At 41.0% G+C, this 18,389-nt stretch overlaps 1 protein-coding gene across 4 annotated transcripts in view; it reads right to left on the reverse strand.

Moving 5' to 3' along the window:
- ptk2ba (protein tyrosine kinase 2 beta, a) overlaps positions 1-18,389 on the reverse strand; it is a 366,968-nt gene that overhangs the window by 290,149 nt on the left and 58,430 nt on the right. Inside the window, exon 1 of one of the 4 annotated variants that reach the window (XM_039749528.1) lies at positions 3,556-3,606. The exons of the other annotated variants lie outside the window; for them this stretch is intronic. The gene's annotated coding sequence lies outside the window, so the exon portion shown is untranslated. Of the gene's footprint in view, positions 1-3,555; positions 3,607-18,389 lie in introns of those variants that run through there. 4 annotated transcript variants of the gene reach the window in all.

An 18,389-nucleotide genomic window follows, 5' to 3' on the forward strand; every position in this document is an offset into this window, starting at 1 on the left:
ACCACCACCTACTCAAAGCATCCTGATGCACCAACATTGATGGACTGAAAGCCAGAAGTCTACGTGACCATCATCATCAGGTCCTTCCATGAAAACGCTAAATACAAAGAGGACTGTTTGATTTATGTTAGGTAGAATGCCCAGAGGGGACTGGGCGGTCTCTTGGTCTGGAATCCCTACAGATTTTATTTTTTTCTCCAGCCTTTGGAGTTTATTTTTTGTTTTTTCTGTCCACCCTGGCCATCGGACCTTACTCTTATTCTATGTTAATTAATGTTGACTTATGTTTATCTTTTATTGTGTCTTCTATTTCTCTATTCATTTTGTAAAGCACTTTGAGCTACATTTTTTTTGTATGAATATGTGCTATATAAATAAATGTTGATTGATTGATTAATCTTTCTACTGTAAAACATACAAAACACTAAAAGTACAAAGGCAGAAGTTTAGAAAGTATAAGAATGATACAAGTAACAATAATAATAATGATGAATAATAATAAAAAGAAGAGCACAATGCACATGTGCGAATGATGCGAGTGTCACTTTTGGATCAACCAACCATTTCAGCTTCACTGGCTAAAGACAGATTCACATCGTCATCACTGCTGATGAGAGGCGTTTCTTGTGAGACGTCATGAGGCCAGGAGAAGACGTGTCTACACAATTGCCCGGGTAATGCTCGGGCCTGACGCTCCCACAAGGCACGCCTACATTTACATTTACTTAGTTGGCTGGTGTCTTTATTCAAGGCGACGTACAACATTCATGACACAACTGGTCACATTTCTTTGAGTTTTCCAATTGGAGTACAGGCAGGTCAAGTGACTTACTCGGGGTAACGTCACACAGTGTCAGTTAGCGGGACTTGAATCCACAACCTGAGGGACTTGTCTTGAAGGCAAATGAATGTAGACCAATAAACGTCAGCTCACCAAAACTCACAGATTGGTCAAGGAGGTCAATGATCAGAGATGTGACAAAGACACCACAGATAACACTGATTGAGTTGCAAAGACCCTCAGCGGAGATGGGTTTATCTGTCCATAGGACCACTTTAAGCCATACATTCCATAGAGTGGGGCTTTATGGGTGAGTGAAAAAAAAATAAATAAATAAGGAAACATCTTTGGAGTTTGCACAACAGCACATGACGGACTCCCCAAAGACATGGAAGAAAGTTCTCTGGTCAGAAGAGACTAAAATTGAACTTTTTGACTATCACATGAAATGCCATTTGTGGCACTAACCCAGCACTTCCCAACACCCCAAGAACACCATTCCCACAGTGAAGCCTGGCGGCTTTAGAATTATGCTGTGGGGACAGGAAAACTGGTCAGGAATGAAGGAAAGGTGGATGGCACTAAATATGGGGCAATTCTTGAGGCAAACTGGCTTCAGTCTGCCAGAGATTTGATACTGGAAAGAAGGTTCACCTTTCAGCAGGACAATGAATGACCCTAAACAGACTGCTAAAGTGACACTGGAGTGATTCAAAGTCAAGTCAAGTTGGGGAGCCTGCACTGGTACAGAGCGTTGCCACACCCACTACACAACAAAACACCTTGGGATCCCGGTTGGCAACCCCCCCAGGTAGACAGTCCAGTGCGGTCCAGTCCCACCCTCCAGAAATGACCCTCTATCTGCCACAGCCAGTTGTTACATGGGAAACCCCTTGGCCTGAGTCCAGCCACTCGGGTCTCCAACAATGAGGATCTTGCAAGCTGGATCACCCTCGGGGAACACATGGCCGCAGTGCCCTAACTGACACTCTCTAACAATGCAGGTAGTAATGTGCCTCATTCAGGACTCCATGAGCCCTATTGTATTGCATTGAGGATTACTTGTGTGTTCTGTTCTGTGTATTGTATTGTGTTGTATTGACCCCCTTTTTTTTGACAACCACTGCGCGCCCAACCTACCTGGAAAGGGGTCTCTCTTTGAACTGCCTTTCCTGAGGTTTCTTCCATTTTTTTCCCTTCAAGAGTATCTTTTGGGATTTTTTGTTCTTGTCTTCTTAGAGAGTCAAGGCTGGGGTGCTGTCAAGAGGCAGGGTCTAATTGTGGCACTTCTTGTGTGATTTTAGGCTACACAAAAATAAATTGTATTGTATTGTATTGTATTGTACTTGAAGATGGCTGTACACCAACTCAAACCATTAAACGTGAGGGTGTTGAAGCAGTTTGGCTTTGAAGAATGGGCATAAATCCCTGTGACAAGATGTGCTAAACTAATAGAGACATTCAACAAGAGACTTGCAGCTGGAATTACAACAAAATGAAACTCTAGAAATTATTGACTTTGGTGGGTGAATACCTATGCACACTCAAGATTTGTTGTTTAAATTATTGTTTGTGTCACAATAAAAAATATTTTGCACCTTCAAAATAGTCGGTATTTTGCTCACCCCCCAAAAATCCATTTTAATTCCAAGTACAAACAAAACAGAACAAACACCAAGGAGGCTGAATACTTTTGCAAAGCACTGTATATAACAGCTGTAATGTATAAGGAACATCTATGTTGCCTTGAATAAATGCATCAGCCGAATGTATCTTATATATAAATGTTTACGTGTGGAAGTCTGTGTGTCTGTCTGTCCGGCCCAGAAGTGAGAGGTAGAGTCGGGGCGAGGTCTCCATCTCCGAGGAAACAGAAACTCACTTAGCCACTAATGCACAAGTGAGGCGAGAACGTCGGCAAAACAAAACCTCCTAGCAGAGAGACGTCCAGAATAGTTCCATTCAGTTCCTGACATCTCCACATTTCAATTTTTTTTCTGATAATTTCTGTAGTTTCTAGGACCCCGGGTTTTTTTACAGCATGTGTTTATACAGCTAGTAATATAATACAATATAATATCTCTATATATACAAAATCCAACATCTGTCTGTTTGTATGTCTGTCCACTTTTCACGAGAGAACTACTTAACAGACTTAGATCAGGTTTTTTTTCTATAATTTGCTTGACTGAACATTCTTGTTGATTTTGCGACTTCTCTCATCGCACTAAGAATCATAGTTCGCTTGTCGGAGCGATACATTCGTGCTAATCCAAGACAAAGGCTGCGGGCCGAAAGGAGGGAGAAGCATGACATCAGGAGTAGGGAACCAGACAGAGCCCTCCTCACTGTCCTGTTTCACTTCGACACGGGCAAAGCCATGGGGGACGGCTAGTAATATAATATAATATAATATAATATAATATAATATAATATATAACAACTGCATTTTAAACCATCCATTGATAATGAGTTTGGTTGCAGCAAGTGATGCAAGGCAGTAATCTTCGGCAGTTATCTTTACTGCATTAAACTTAATGATTCTGATGTATGCCCATTCAGACAACAGATGACTGTAATTCTGATTAAAGTGATATTTGTAATATATCTTCAACTAAATTAAAAGTTCTTTCATGTCAGTCAGCAGACACAAAGTTAAAAGCTCATACTCAAAAGCAGCACATTTATCACTGTGCCTCATAACAAAGGGCACTAATAAAACTAAAAGTAAATGTCTAAAATGAAAATGAAAATAGCACAACTTTCAAGAATACCTTTGGTTGAAGCTCAGCTCGACTCGCCTCTTGCTTAGGCAGCACTTGCTACACCCCGGCCTCATTTGCACCTTCTCTTTATATCTCAACTGCAATGCGGAACACTCAGAGCAGTTTTGTGCAAGAGCTGAGGCGCAGCTTGCAAGCCGCCACTTGAATGTTTTTCACCAGCATTAGGAGCCCATAAGAAACTTTTAGAAATCACTTGCCGTGACATGTCAGATAACACAACAAACTGTGCTCAGCTCAGAAAAAAGCAGAAGGCTGGTATTACTCCACACAGCACTTGCTGTACTTTAGCACCATGCTGACTTTCCTTTTCTTCTTAGCCAGGCTTTTTGAAACTTTTTCTTCCTTTCTTTGGCAACACCACAACCGCTGTTTGATGTCTTCTACTGTCTTCAAGCTGAAACAAAGCAGTACAAGAAAATATCCAGAGAAGAGCGACTAGGCTGATTGTAGGACTACAGGGGATGAGTTATGAGGAAAGATTAAAAGAGCTGAGCCTTTCCAGTGTGAGCAAAAGGGAAATTAAAAGGAGACGTAATTGAAGTGTCTGAAATTATGAAGGGAATGAAGGGAAGTGCGGTGGACAGAAACTGTTATTTTAAAATGAGTTCATCAACAACACGTGGTCACAGTTGCAAACTTGTAAAGGGTAAATTTTGCACAAACATTAGGACGTTTTTCTTCACACAGAGAACCACAGACACAGTAAGACTTTAAGGGCTTTCGAGACTCAGTGTTAAATTTTTTGGAAGAATTAAGTGGATAGGACTGGTGAGCTTTGTTGGCCTGACAATACAGGAAAAGAAAGAAAAGCAAAGGAAAAACAGACTCAGAATTAATAAGCTACTCTAAACATTCTGCAGTTACCTAAAATGTAGCACTGTCATTTTTAAGAAAATGCACATTGAGCATACTAAACTCCTTATTAAACTACTGTATAATGTAGAAGCACAGGAGCGATTCTTGTTTTGAAAATATAAATATTCCAATCCACAATATGAGCACAGCAAACAATCCCCAGTGCCAGATCAGCTATCTTCAAATTCACCTGATCTAGTGAGGACTCTGCTTCCCCATCTGTGTTACATGTAGTCGAAAACGTTATCTGACACTGAAAAGCAGTTGGTAGAAATCTACACACAAGAGTAACAAAACACAAAGATGTTTAAAATGTTTAAAGTCAACAGCATAGATGCAAGATTCATTTTAAAACTGAACCGCCATAAAATGAAATACAGGGGAGACCCAAAAATATCCTGGCATTGTTAAACAATAACTTTATTATACAACTAAGAGCAAATTTTAGTCAAAATACTCCCTTGAGATGCAATACACGTGTCCAAGTGCTTCTTCCACAAGTGGAAGCGTCGTTTCCCATACTCATCTTTTATTGTCATATCTAAAGCCTTCTGAATTACTAACACGGTAGCAAACTGTCTTTTATTTACTCTTAATTTTAATTTCTTAGAGAGCGAGGTTTGACCAATTCAGGAAATGCAAACCAACAACCACATTGTTTTAGGTCAAAAACACGTTGACTGACAAAGCGGTGTGTGGAAGGGCACTGTTACAGTGCCAGCAGTGTGTAATGTCAAGGTACAAAATGCAGTTAAGCGTGCGCCATTACTTGCCCATTTTCCTGATGCTTTCCCACAGACGCCTCAGCAGTTTCATATAATATTGCTGATTAACAGTCAAGACGAGCAAACTCTTTATTAACAGGTCTGTCAAGGTAAAATAACGTGATCATCATTGTCTTAATGTTAAATATGACTGTGCAGATGACAGCAATTGGGTGCATCCCATGTCACACTGTGACCGGCTAAGAGAATTAAAGGAATGATCCATCCTAAAATGGTATTCTTTTATATGTTACTTACCACATATAGTTTGTAGCGGCAGTCAAGGAAATTTTGTTTCATGTTTTAGGGAGAACAGACATAAAAACAGTTCAAACTGAACGGGATTGAGCTACTGAAGTGAAAATCTGTCTCTCCATCTCATTCATTGGTCCACAGTCTTGTCTTCAATTCAACAGTGCAATCCTGGGTGAAGGAGATTTCTCTTTTGGGGCCTACTTTCATTTTACGCAGTTATTTAGCTTACAATATTTTAAGTAAAAATGTGTTTGCACATTGTGAGGATACGATTAGGACAGATAAGATGAAAAGTGGATTATGCAACATGAGTAACATTTCCTGGATATTTTTATATTCTTTTTCTATTGTCAAGCATTGGTTACTATAGGCTCCCATTCTATCAAAAACACAGCTATGTCCTCAGCATGAGATTAAATATTTTTGTCTGCCATTACTACAAGCTACATCCATCCATCCATTATCCAACCCGCTATATCCCAACTACAGGGTCATCGGGATTTGCTGGAGCCAATCCCAGCCAACACAGGGCGCAAGGCAGGAAACAAACCCTGGGCAGGGTGCCAGCCCTCCGCATACAAGCTACATGTGGTAAGTAACATGTTACAAAAATATTTTTGAATGTAGCATTTTTTTTAACCTGTACTCTCGAGACTACATGGGGACCTAATCCAGATTAGGCAAAGATAAAAACAGCATACAACTCACATTCTTTTGCCTTAACAGTAAATAACGTTTGCAAGAACACCAGTGAAAATTGAGGGGAAGTTCATTCAGGAATGAAGCCAGTAGGTATCTGAAACAAACTAGTGAGCCATGAATTTGAAGCAGAAACCTTGACAGCTTTTAGGAAGGATACGGATTGAGACATTGGGACAGTTTAGCTATTAACTAAACAAAATACAGGGTGGCCAATATTTATGTACAGAATTGAAAAGGCGTTATTGTCAGGAAACTACCAATGTTATTATCAAGCAACATAATGGAACATGAACATTTTCATCCCCCAGTTCTCCATGGGGTGGTCCACCAATACGCCATCCAGACCGATACACGCCTGCAGACGAAGAGCAATGTTGTCACAGGCGGCTTGCCACATCTGTAATGGTATCCTCTGAAATTCTTCTGTGATAGCGCTGTTGATACACCTTGTCTTTTAGGTAACCCCACAGGAAAAAGACTGGTGGGATCCAGCACATTATCACTCCCATGCTCAGGCTACACTCTGATGCCATTTGCAATACTTCCACACAATAGTTCAAATGCTATAGCTACTGTGAAACATCATATACATAAATATGGGCCACCCTTTAGCTTGATGGACTGAATGGCTAGTATAGCACTAAAATCTTTGTCACATTTCTATACGTAAATATCTTTCAGATTCACCCCAGGCACAGATTGCCTTAAAAGGAAATTATGTAAATAAAACCTAACGAACATGAGATACAATGATAAAAATGTCCTCTCTGAGTATTTGAAAGCTGCACTGTCCACTTCAGACCCTACCTAGAAAAGTACATCTGGCAAAAGCCAGCAAGAAGGCAGCTTGTGAGAGAAGACATTAAGAATCTAACAGTCATGTGCAGCATTCATTTGCCGAGAGAGAAGTTGTCTACATTAGAAGGTCCACATGACAATGCCCTCCGTAGTTGGTAACCAAATAGGAACAGTGTCTGGAATTTGCCACAAAGCGACATAGCTACATTTTGCAAAACTTCAATCCCATACCTCTAATACAGCTGTGGCCAAAAGTTTTGAGAATGACCCAAGTGTTGGTTTTCACAAAGTTTGCTGCTTCCGTGTTTTTAGATCTTTTTGTCAGATGTTTGTATGGTATACTGATGTAGAACGTCAGTATACCAGTAGTACTAGAGTGTTGTACTGTGTTAGCCATTATGAGTGTAGTGAGAAGTCAAGCAAAATGACACCTTTTATTGGCTAACTAAGAAGATTACAATATGCAAGCTTTCGAGGCAACTCTGTCTTTTTAGTTAGCCAATAAAAGGTGTCATTTTGTTTGACTTCTCACTACACTCATAATGGCTAACACAGTACAACACTCTAGTACTACTAGTATACTGACGTATAATTACAAGCAGTTCATAAGTTTCAAAGTCTTTTATTGACAACTAGCAAAATACCCGCGCTTCGCAGCAGAGAAGTAGTGTGTTAAAGAAGTTATGAAAAAGAAAAGGAAACATTTTAAAAATAACATAACCTGATTGTCAATGTAATTGTTTTGTCACTGTTGTGAGTGTTGCTGTCATCAAGGATTTGATTCTCATTATTTCTTTCAATCAGGTTTGTATTTGGAGGACGTGTTGTTTTGAAGTTACTTTCTGTGTTTGTCAACTGTTGTAAAGATAACAGGTTTCATTCATCGAAGTGTTCACTACGTAAAATGCTACTCGTGAATGTAAGATGTGTAACAGGCATTAACTTATATTAACTTGTGCTAAACGTACCGGAAAATGGATGGATGGATAAACGTACCATGGTGTGACGTAAGGGGAGCTGACTGTAAAAAGGCAAGGAGGCACATATTTTGAACGAAAAGGGAGAAGACAGCGAAGGAGTGGAAAAGTGAGAAGGAAAACTTTTTAAATAAACAGCTAGGAAGGTGAATAGAAAGAAGCAGTCAGCGGTAAAGCAAGGAAGACTCCGTAATAAGGACGGTTGGGAGCATGTAAAAGGTGTAACAATAAGATTGTGAAGCCTTATGATAATGTTCCCGCACGGAGGATTTAGAGAGACGCACTGGGAGAAGTATAATCTGAACCTCTCTACAGTTTCGTTTATCTTCGGGTTGTAATGTAATGCATCTCACACCTAGGCCTTCAGCAGTGCTCCGTCTGAATCAACCCGCCCCTCAAAAACTAATATATGGTTATTAAAACCATCTTAATATGCAGAAATACAGTATAAAGAGCCGCTGCATCGCAGATAGATAACCCCTGTAGCCACAATAAATGCCTTTATTGAATAGACAAGCCAGGGGTGAACAAGTTCCTTTCTACTGCAGCTACAGCCGCGACACACATAAAAAACATCAATAATAACTCATAAACTTGCAATATTATTTAGGAAAATCGGAACATTTTACTCACCAAAAATTCGGATTATTTGTAAACAAAATCCATCGTACTCTCTTTCCTCAAAAACAGTTCAATCACTCTGTCGTACGGATTATCCGTGCGCTTCAGTTCCACCAAAAAGTCCGTTTCTATCGCCATCGAAGCTAATGCTGAAAGTCGAACCTGCCCTGTTGTGTTTCTGCCATAAGTTTTAATTCACTTTAGGGCTGAAAATGTCCGCTCGACAGAAGCAGTGTACAAAGGAATGGTCACCACCAAATATACCAATGTGAACAGCTGCCCCATGCTCTCATTCAGATTTTTCTGATGAAGGAAGTCAAGGAGATCAGTGGGAGATTTTCCTGCAAAATCATCCATGGCATACATTGCAGTCGGTTCTGTTTTTAGCCGAGACAGATCAAACACCGCTCCGTGGCTCTTGTGTTAAACTGGAGAAGGTTGCATGCAGGAAATTTTTTTTTGTATTCCCGAAACTTCTGGGGTTCGAGGAGCGTGACAAACATCAGTTTTTTGTGATTTTGAAATCTGGTCTGTGTCTGGCAAATAATATTGTCCAGAATCCTGCCACGGAGTTGGCCGTAGTGCACGCGAGGATCGTGCAACATTCAGTAGAGTTCCTCATATCGGCTTCTATCCAATCAATGGGTCTGAATACGGTGACGTTGCCGTACGGCTGCTAGAGGGCCCTAATGACACCAACTCAAAATCTGATTGGTTGAAGCAACAGGTTAATCGACATTTATTCTGTGTCAGAGTGCCTGCACAACGGATTGTGAAGGCCTCTCTGCCTGGCAACAAATGATGGCTGAAATGTGATTGGTTAAATGTTTTAATACGAAAATACATGCCTGGAAGCAGCACAACCATCGGAAAAGCTATGAAAGGAAGCAGACAGACTATTTGGAATTATTTAATAAGTATTCATGGACAAAATATAATTAACATCAGTTTGTGATTCTGATTTTTTAGGCCAGCAGAGAACGCCTTGCAGGCCCTGATGGCCCACCACTCAAGCTCATGGTTAACTCATCAAGTCTTACATCACCGGTCAGCACCTGACACAATTCTCTGCCACTCTCTCCAATAAGATAACAGAATAATCTGACCTTAGTGTTTTCCTATGCCTTCGGCATTGCAATTTTTGTGTATAATGTGAACTCGTCCTTCCATGTTCTCCATGACTTTGCCAGGTCTTTAGCATTGAGGCTTTATACCCTGCGTCTTCTCATTAAACTTGTATCTCGCGAATATCTCGTGCGATCTTGCGATGTCCACAGCTTTATTTAATTTTAGCTCAGACCCGGCAGTTAAAAGCATCTCTCGCACTTTCGCTGAGGGAGGGTTTCTGCAGTAGCTGCACTAATGAATATGCTAAGCGCAGTCCTTCACCCGCGAATATTTACCTTATATGGGCAGGCACTCAATTACGTAGGAGGCATGATGATGGGAGATGCAACTCCACCTCACATGGCGACCGAGCTGCAGGCTATGGCCGTATACAGTATATGGACGAAAGTAGGTTCCAGTTATAACCGTTACGCGTAGAATTTCGGAATAAAACCTGCCTAACTTTGTCAGTAAGCTGTAAGGAATGAGCCTGCCAAATTTCAGCCTTCCACCTACACATGAAGTTGGAGAATTAGTGATGAGTGAGTGAGTGAGTGAGTGAGAGTGAGAGTAAGAGTGAGAGTGAGTGAGTGAGGGCTTTGCCTTTTATTAGTACAGATTCCATGAAGTTTATCAGTTCATATTTGCAGTGTTGGCCCTTCTTTCTTTTTCAAGACCTCTGCAATACGTCCTGGCAGGCTGTCTGTCCATCAACCTCTGGGCCCAATCCTGACTGATGATAGCTGCCCATTCTTGAATAATCAGAATTGGTGGGTTTTTGTTTGTCCACCCACCTCTTGAGGATTGACCACAAGTTCTCAATGGGATTAAGCTCTGGAGAGTTTCCTGGCCATGGAAATGGCTGCTACAGATTGGTTTGTGAGAGTAGTCTCCTCATAAAGATGTATTTTATTCAGTTGTAAATGTCTTTTGCTGTTGGCACACATATAACTAAGAGAAAAGAAACTTATTGTGCAATCATAATACTTTTAATAGACAGATGGCTGTAGGCGGAATATTGGTCTCATATATCTAACTTTGCTTAGATAACCAATACTTAAAACATAAAAGATACTTGATAACATCACTACATTAATTTTTTGAAAATACTTGTGGTTCACAGCGGTGTACTTTGTATTTATGTTAATTATATCCACAATGAAGATAAGTTATGAGCAGTACGATCATGAAGTGGTTGAGTTTCCAGTTCACAGCACTTGGACTCCTGTTCAGCTCCCATCTGGTCGTGTCTTTAGTGTGGAGTTTGTGTGTTCTCCCCATGCTCATGACATTGAATCTCCTATGATCTGTTAAGATCACTTGGTGATTCTAACTTGTGAGTATGTGTGCCCTGCGTCAGTTCATCTGACACACACTACTGCTGCTGGCACAGTCTACTATGTCATGCTCCCGTAACCTAAGTTAAACAGACAAGTCAGAAAGTGGATGGTTGATAACAAAGTCATTTTGATTAAGTTTTAATGTAAAACAAAAACATGAATGCACCAACGTCTTTGAGTAATTTGACTGACAGCATCAGGGATTACTACATTGATGAGCCAAAATATTATAACTACCTGCCTAATATGCTGTTGCTCCTCTGTGTGCCACTGAAACAGCCCTGATCTACCAAGGTACGAACTCTACAAGACTTCTGAAGGTGTCCTGTGGTATCTGGCACCAAGTCATTAGCAGAAGGTCCTCTTTCTCATGTAGGTTTCAAAATAGAGCTGTCATGGACTGAACTTATGCTCTAATACAACTCACAGCACTAGAGAATGTCCAGAGAAGAGCGATTTGGCTGATTCCAGGGCTGCAGGGGTTAAGTTATGAGGAAAGATTAAAAAAGCTGAGCCTTTACAGTTTAAGAAAAAGAAGATTAAGAGGAGTCCTGAGTAAAGTGTTTAAAATCATGAAGGGAATTAGTCCAGTGGATCGAGACGGCGACTTTAAAATGAGTTCATTAAGAACACGGGGCCACAGTTAAGGGTAAATTTCACACAAACATTAGGAAGTTTTACTTTACATAAAGAATGTTAGACACTTGGAATAATCGACCAAGTAGTGTGGTGGACAGTAAGTCTTTAGGGTCTTTCAAAACTCGACTTGATGCTTTTTTGGAAGAAATAAGTGGATAGGACTGGTGAGCTTTTTTGGGCTGAACGGCCTGCTCTCGTCTCGAGTGTGCTAATGTTCTAACGTTCACAGATTCTTGATTGGATTGAGACCTGGGTATTATGTACTAGAGGACAACACCTTGAATTCTTTACCATGTTCCTCAAACCAATCTGTGCTGTGTGGCACAATATTCCATCAAGGAATACAACTGCCATTAAGGGGTGTACCAACGACGTTTAGGTAGGCGCTACATGCCAAATTAACAACCACATGAATGCCTGAACCCAGGTTTTCCAGCAGAATACTGTTTCACAAAGCATCACACTCCCTTCACCAGTTTGTCTTCTTCCCACAGTATAGCTGCCATCTCTTCTCCAGTTAAACAAGGCATACATGCGCCACCACCACCTGATCAGGGCACCATGTAGTCCCTATATTGATGAATTGAAGGCCAGAGGTCCACATGACCATCATCATCAAACTCTTTCACGTGAAGCCTGAAAACCATGAGGACTGATTGAGATCATTGATGTTAGGGAGTCTGGGTGGTCTCATGGCCTCAGAACCCCTGCAGATTTTGTTTTTTGTTTTTTTCTCCAGCCCTCTGGAAATTTCTTTTTTTGTTGTTTTTTTTCCTGTCCTCCCGGCCATCGGGTCTTACTTTATTCTTTGTGATTTAGTATTGCGTAATCTTAATTTTTTATTTTTATTTTTCTAAACGTTTCTTTCTTCATCTTGTAAAGCACTTTGAGCTACATCATGTGTATGAAAATGTGTTATAGAAATAAATGTTGTGGTTGAATTCTTGAATTTTCAGTTTAATAACTTTGCACTTCAATTCTGGGTGTTTGTTTAGAGTTTTGACACGCGTCTCTTTTGTCTTTTTAGTGCTGACCTGTTTCTGCACTGATTTGATGTCATCTCCTGATCCTCTCCCCTTGATTTTTGGCCTGCCATCTAATGGAGTTAACTGATACACAATAAATCGTTTTTTTGTTCTAATTGAATGTTGGTACATCGTATATTGACAGAGAAATAGGCCATGAGAAAGCATTTTAAAGGCAATCAACAGAGGTATAAAAAGTGTGCAATGGCTATTTTAGGGTTATTGGTTTTCCTACATGGGTGACACGGTGGCACAGTGGTAGAGCTGCTGCCTCGCAGTTAGGAGACCTGGAGTCGCTTCCTGGGTCCTCCCTGCGTGGAGTTTGCATGTTCTCCTCGTGTCTGCGTGGGTTTCCTCCCACAGTCCAAAGACATGCAGGTTAGGTGCATTGGCGATTCTAAATTGTGCTTTGTGTGTGTGCCCTACAGTGGGCTGGCGCCCTGCCCGGTGTTTGTTTCGTGCCTTGCGCCCTGTATTGGTTGGGATTGGCTCCAGCACACCCCTGTGACCCTGTAGTTAGGATATAGCGGGTTGGATAATGGATGGACAGATAGTTTTCCTGTTAAATTATAGCCTCCCCAAATGATTACTGACAAATAATGCTTTGGACGTAGATAAATAGCTGCAGTGCTTAGGCATGTTAATATTTACAAAACATCTTAATACTTAGGACACTGAATAACAAATCACTGTTATTATTAAACCTCAAGAATTCATCAGTAATACCCCAAACACATTTGGATTTTTGGTGGACAACCTTCTATCTCCTGTGTTGGTTTTAATAACAAGATGGTGAACACACTGACTAATAAAAAGAAGATACTGTATAGAGAAAACAGATAAAAAGATGTGGGGGACAAACCAGACCCCTGCTCTTTTACATGGCCAGGAGAACTTGATAACAGAAGGTTTGGAAGGGAGTGATATCAATCTCCTTTCTGTGACCTGGATGTGGAAGAACATTATAACAGCTACTTAGGGGTTGGCATCCGAACAGTCACTGAGGATACCCGAGACAGCTTTGGGAACCAGAAACGGCAGCACAGCAGGTGACTGCCTGCTATGGGCAGAGTGCACCCCCTTTGCACTGGGTGGCACCATCCTGACTGGCAAGTCCCATTACGGATGCAGTGTGAGAGTTGTGGTTCCATGGGCCTTCCCTGTCATGTTCTTTGGGGGCTGCTGGGAGAGCTCTCGGATAGTAACAATACAAGGACCTTTGTGGTCCTGCCTGACTTGGAAGCAAATAACAGAAAGACTGAAGAGTTTGCTGAGCTGTACTGTCAGGTGTTGGAACCTTTTACAGCAGCGTGGAGAAAAAACTTGTGAGGGGTAAGTTTGTTGTAAATAAAAGTACTGGTTTTGAACCCAGGACTGGGCCTGTAGTAGTTGTGACTTGGGGTTTTGGGGCTCGGTGCACTCCCTGCAGGCCACAACATGCATATCTGTCCTTGCCCTTTTTATTATATTAAGCCACAATTTCAAAGTGAACATGAACATAATATTTTGTCAAGGACTGAAAGAATCATGAGCAGGCATGAGATGTGTAATTTAATGACATTTTCTACTAAAGCACATGTCCCTGCTTGTGTTTATAAAAGAACCTGAACAGGTCAGTGGGCTCTCAGTGCAATGAAGAGTTATGAGAAGTGGTTCTTCTTCTTCCGGCACATGAACTGCTTCACTTAACACACAGAAATACTAAGTAACATCATATACTTTGACTCCTCAAATAAGGTTATATTTACAATGCCCATCTTATATACTGTATAAAGTACTGTACATACAGCCGGGTGGCATGAAAAAGTTTCCGGGTGGGGCAGGATGGGGAAATTTAGTGGTAGGGAAAATTATATGTGCGCTATTTTTATTGGTAAATTATTATTAACTAGCAAAATACCCGCGCTTTGCAGCGGAGAAGTAGTGTGTTAAAAAAGTAATGAAAAAGAAAAGGAAACATTTTAATAATAACGTAACATGATTGACAATGTAATTGTTTTATCATTGTCATGAGTGTTGCTGGCATATATATATATATATATATATATATATATATATATATATATATATACACACACGCATATATCTACATATATACACACACATATATATATATATAAATATATATATATATATCTCTATATATCTATCTATCTATATATATATATATATATATATATATATCTATACTAGCAAAATACCCTCGCTTCACAGCGGAGAAGTAGTGTCTTAAAGAAATAATGAAAAAGAAAAGGAAACATTTTGAAAATAACGTAACATGATTGTCAATGTAATTGTTTTGTCACTGTTGTGAGTGATGAGTGTTGCTGTCATATATATATATTTTCCAGGCGAAGCCACATGTCCTCACTAAGATGGGGCTCATCATCCAACTGAAGATGACTTACATTTAATTCCTGTTTGGCATAAACAGCAACCCCACCTCCTTTTCTGTTCTGTCTATCCTTCCTAAAAATGTGTATCCCTCTATGTTACACTCATCCCCATCTTTGTTATTTAGCCAGGTTTCCGTTATTGCTATAATATCATAATTATGCTCTGCTACATACAACTCCAACTCACTTACCTTATTTTTGATACTTCTAGCATTAAGTCAAGCTATTTTTAATGTGTTAATCCTTCTATCTTTACGTGTTTGCTTAAAATTTACATTACTATGCATTTTTATTTCTACACCATTGTTTGTTCTTCCATGTATAGATCTAAATCTGGCCTGTCCTAAACTCCCTGCCCCCCATTCCCTAGTTTAAACAATCCTCGACTAGCCTACACATACGCCTCCCCAATACATTGGTGCCCCTCCGTTCAGATGTAACCCGTCACGGCGGAACAGGTCCCATCTGTTCCAAAAGGAGTCCCAATGCCCCATAAACCTATACCCTTCTACCCTGCACCAAGATTTGAGCCACGCGCTAAGCCTTCTAATCTCCTCAATCTTACCTGGACTGGCGCGTGGCACAGGCAGAACTTCGGAGAAGACTACCTTGTCAGTTCTGCTCCTCAGCTTGGTACCTAACTCTTTGAATTTGGATCGCAGAACTGACAGACTACCCTTATGTATGTCATTTGTTCCAACGTGGACAATGACAACTGGATCCACCCCCGCTCTGGCCAAGAGCCTATCCACCCTTCCAGGGAGGTCTCCCACCTGTGCTCCCGGAAGGCAACACACCGTCGAGACTCTCTCTCTGGAGCACACCTGCGCTTCAATCCCCTAATGATTGAGTCCCCAACTATCACTACCTCTCTCTTTTTGGGAACTGGTTTTGAGGTAGCCCGTTGGGGCTCCTCAACCCTGCCTACCACCTCAGAATTATCAGAGTCACCGTCCAGCTCCGCCAGGACATGATAACGGTTAGACACTTCTAATTCTGGGGTTGATGCCCCCGGACAGTGTGCACCCTTTACCTTACGCCTTGCACCGTGACCCACCTATTCCTACCTGTCTGGTCTGGAATCTCCTCCCGCGCCACCTTAGGGGTGCACACTATCTCCTAAAGGACACCTGGGCCAAGTCCGCCAATTCTCTATTACAACGCAGGTCAGCCAACTCCTCCTCCAGTTCAGCGACCCTGAGCTCGAGGTGCTGGATCAGCTGGCATCTCTTGCAGATGTAGCCCTCATAGACAACTGGCTCTTCCAAACCATCATCTAAAAGTCCAACATCCAACAGGACTTGCATTGCACTGGCCTCATTATTAAAATTTGATTTGGGATTACTAAGCTGCCTTAACTATATATTTTTTTTTTCTTTCTTAAAATTAAATTTCTTCTTAACTTAAATGGTAACACTAAGATCTGCTACAGATATTTTACACCTTTTCCCCTTAAGCTCCTGTACTGTTCTCCCTCTCAGCTGCCTGCTGTTTGCCTTTTTGTGAGGTTAACTTTACTTTTCTCTGTCTCTTCTAGCTTTGCGCTCTTCTTACTTATAAGCTCTTCACTCGCACTGTTTGTATTCCCCCGTATTAATGAACCAATACGCTGTCGCCCACTTAACTGTTCTGCCTCTGGACGGCTAAGGACTGTTTAATCTAAAATAAACAAATAAATAAAACTTTACTACCTTATTTGGTCCTACTGCTCCTTGTGCCTGAACGGTGTCTTAACGCAGGCCGCTTACCTGCGCACTACTGAGTTTCCACCTTTTACTGCTTTGAAGTCAGCCGCGGCCTTTTTATCTTTTCCTTTAAACTAAAGACTCGCTGTTACGACGACGCGGTTATTTATTTACAAATGCCGATATCAGTTACTGCTGCTTTCTACCCTGCCGCCTCGATGCTAATTCAAATACAGATACCTGTATATATATATATATATAATATATACACACACACACACACATATACATATATATATATACACACATACATATATAAACAATATACATTCATATCTACATATATATTACATATACACAAACACACACATATATATATATCTATACTAATAAAAGGCAAAGCCCTCACTCACTCACTCACTCACTCACTCACTCACTCACTCACTCACTCACTCACTCATTCACTCACTCACTCACTGACTCATCACTAATTCTCCAATTTCCCGTGTAGGTAGAAGGCTGCTCATTCCTTACAGCTTCCTTACAAAAGTTGGGCAGGTTTCATTTCGAAATTCTACGCGTAATGGTCATAACTGGAAGGTATTTTTCTCCATTTACTGTAATGGAGTTCAGCTAGAAAGCCGTGGGGGGCGGAGTTTCGTGACATCATCACGCCTCCCACGTAATCACGTTAACTGACTGTCAACGCACTACGTAGAAAACCAGGAAGAGCTCCAAAACGCGCTGAAGAAAACATGCATTATATAATTGAGAAGGCAGCGAAACAATAAGAAGCGAGCGAAAGTGACATATACTACCATATTCATGAGTGCTGCTACTTCGGAAAGAAAGCAAGGTGTAAACCTAAACTTTAAATTAAGTTAATAGACAGGGTACCGCTGGTGTTTCTCATGCCCACGGGTAATGCGGGATACAAGTTTAATGAGAGGACGCAGGATATAAACGAGTTTTGATCACTTTGTAACTAAGTTAAAATTGCAGGTGAAGGGGTGTGCTTATGCAAATTCCGAGAGACTGTGTTTGTGGGGGATTGACAGTTAAGGCGGTTGGGGGAGTCACGTCGTCATATCTCCTCCCATTTACCTCATTTCGCTCTTAGCTGAGCTCCGCGGCTAATGGCGTCTTCCGAAGCAACTTCATCACACTCCCACCAAATACTCACAGAAAAATTCACAAGTTAATACACACGCTGTCTCTAGAGTTTCTCCACACTCAATGTATTCCTCGCGTCCCCTTTATACCCTCTAATCTCCCATTTCAATTCAGATACCTCCAATTTCCACTAAGGCTCAGCTGCGCGATGACAAGTAATAAGTCTCAAGGACAGACCCTACAAAACGATGCCATTGATTTCAGGCAAGATTGCTTTTCTCCTGGACAACTATACTTGCTTTCTCATAAGTGAGCTCGCGTATCTTGGTCATATTACAACCGGAGTGCAGCCAGAAACTTTTAAGTACCGGGTCTTAGATAACATTAAATTAAGCCGTAGACATCGCAACATCACACAAGATAGCAGCTCACGAGAACTTACTGAACGCAATACGAGTGATCACTTCCATGCATCAAACCTGTTCAAAAAACGCATTACACAATTTACAAGGTGATGGCTTTCTATGGCGTTCATTTATAAAGCA

The sequence above is a fragment of the Polypterus senegalus genome, chromosome 3 (genome assembly GCF_016835505.1).
Source record: "Polypterus senegalus isolate Bchr_013 chromosome 3, ASM1683550v1, whole genome shotgun sequence".
Taxonomy (NCBI): Eukaryota; Metazoa; Chordata; class Cladistia; order Polypteriformes; family Polypteridae; genus Polypterus; species Polypterus senegalus.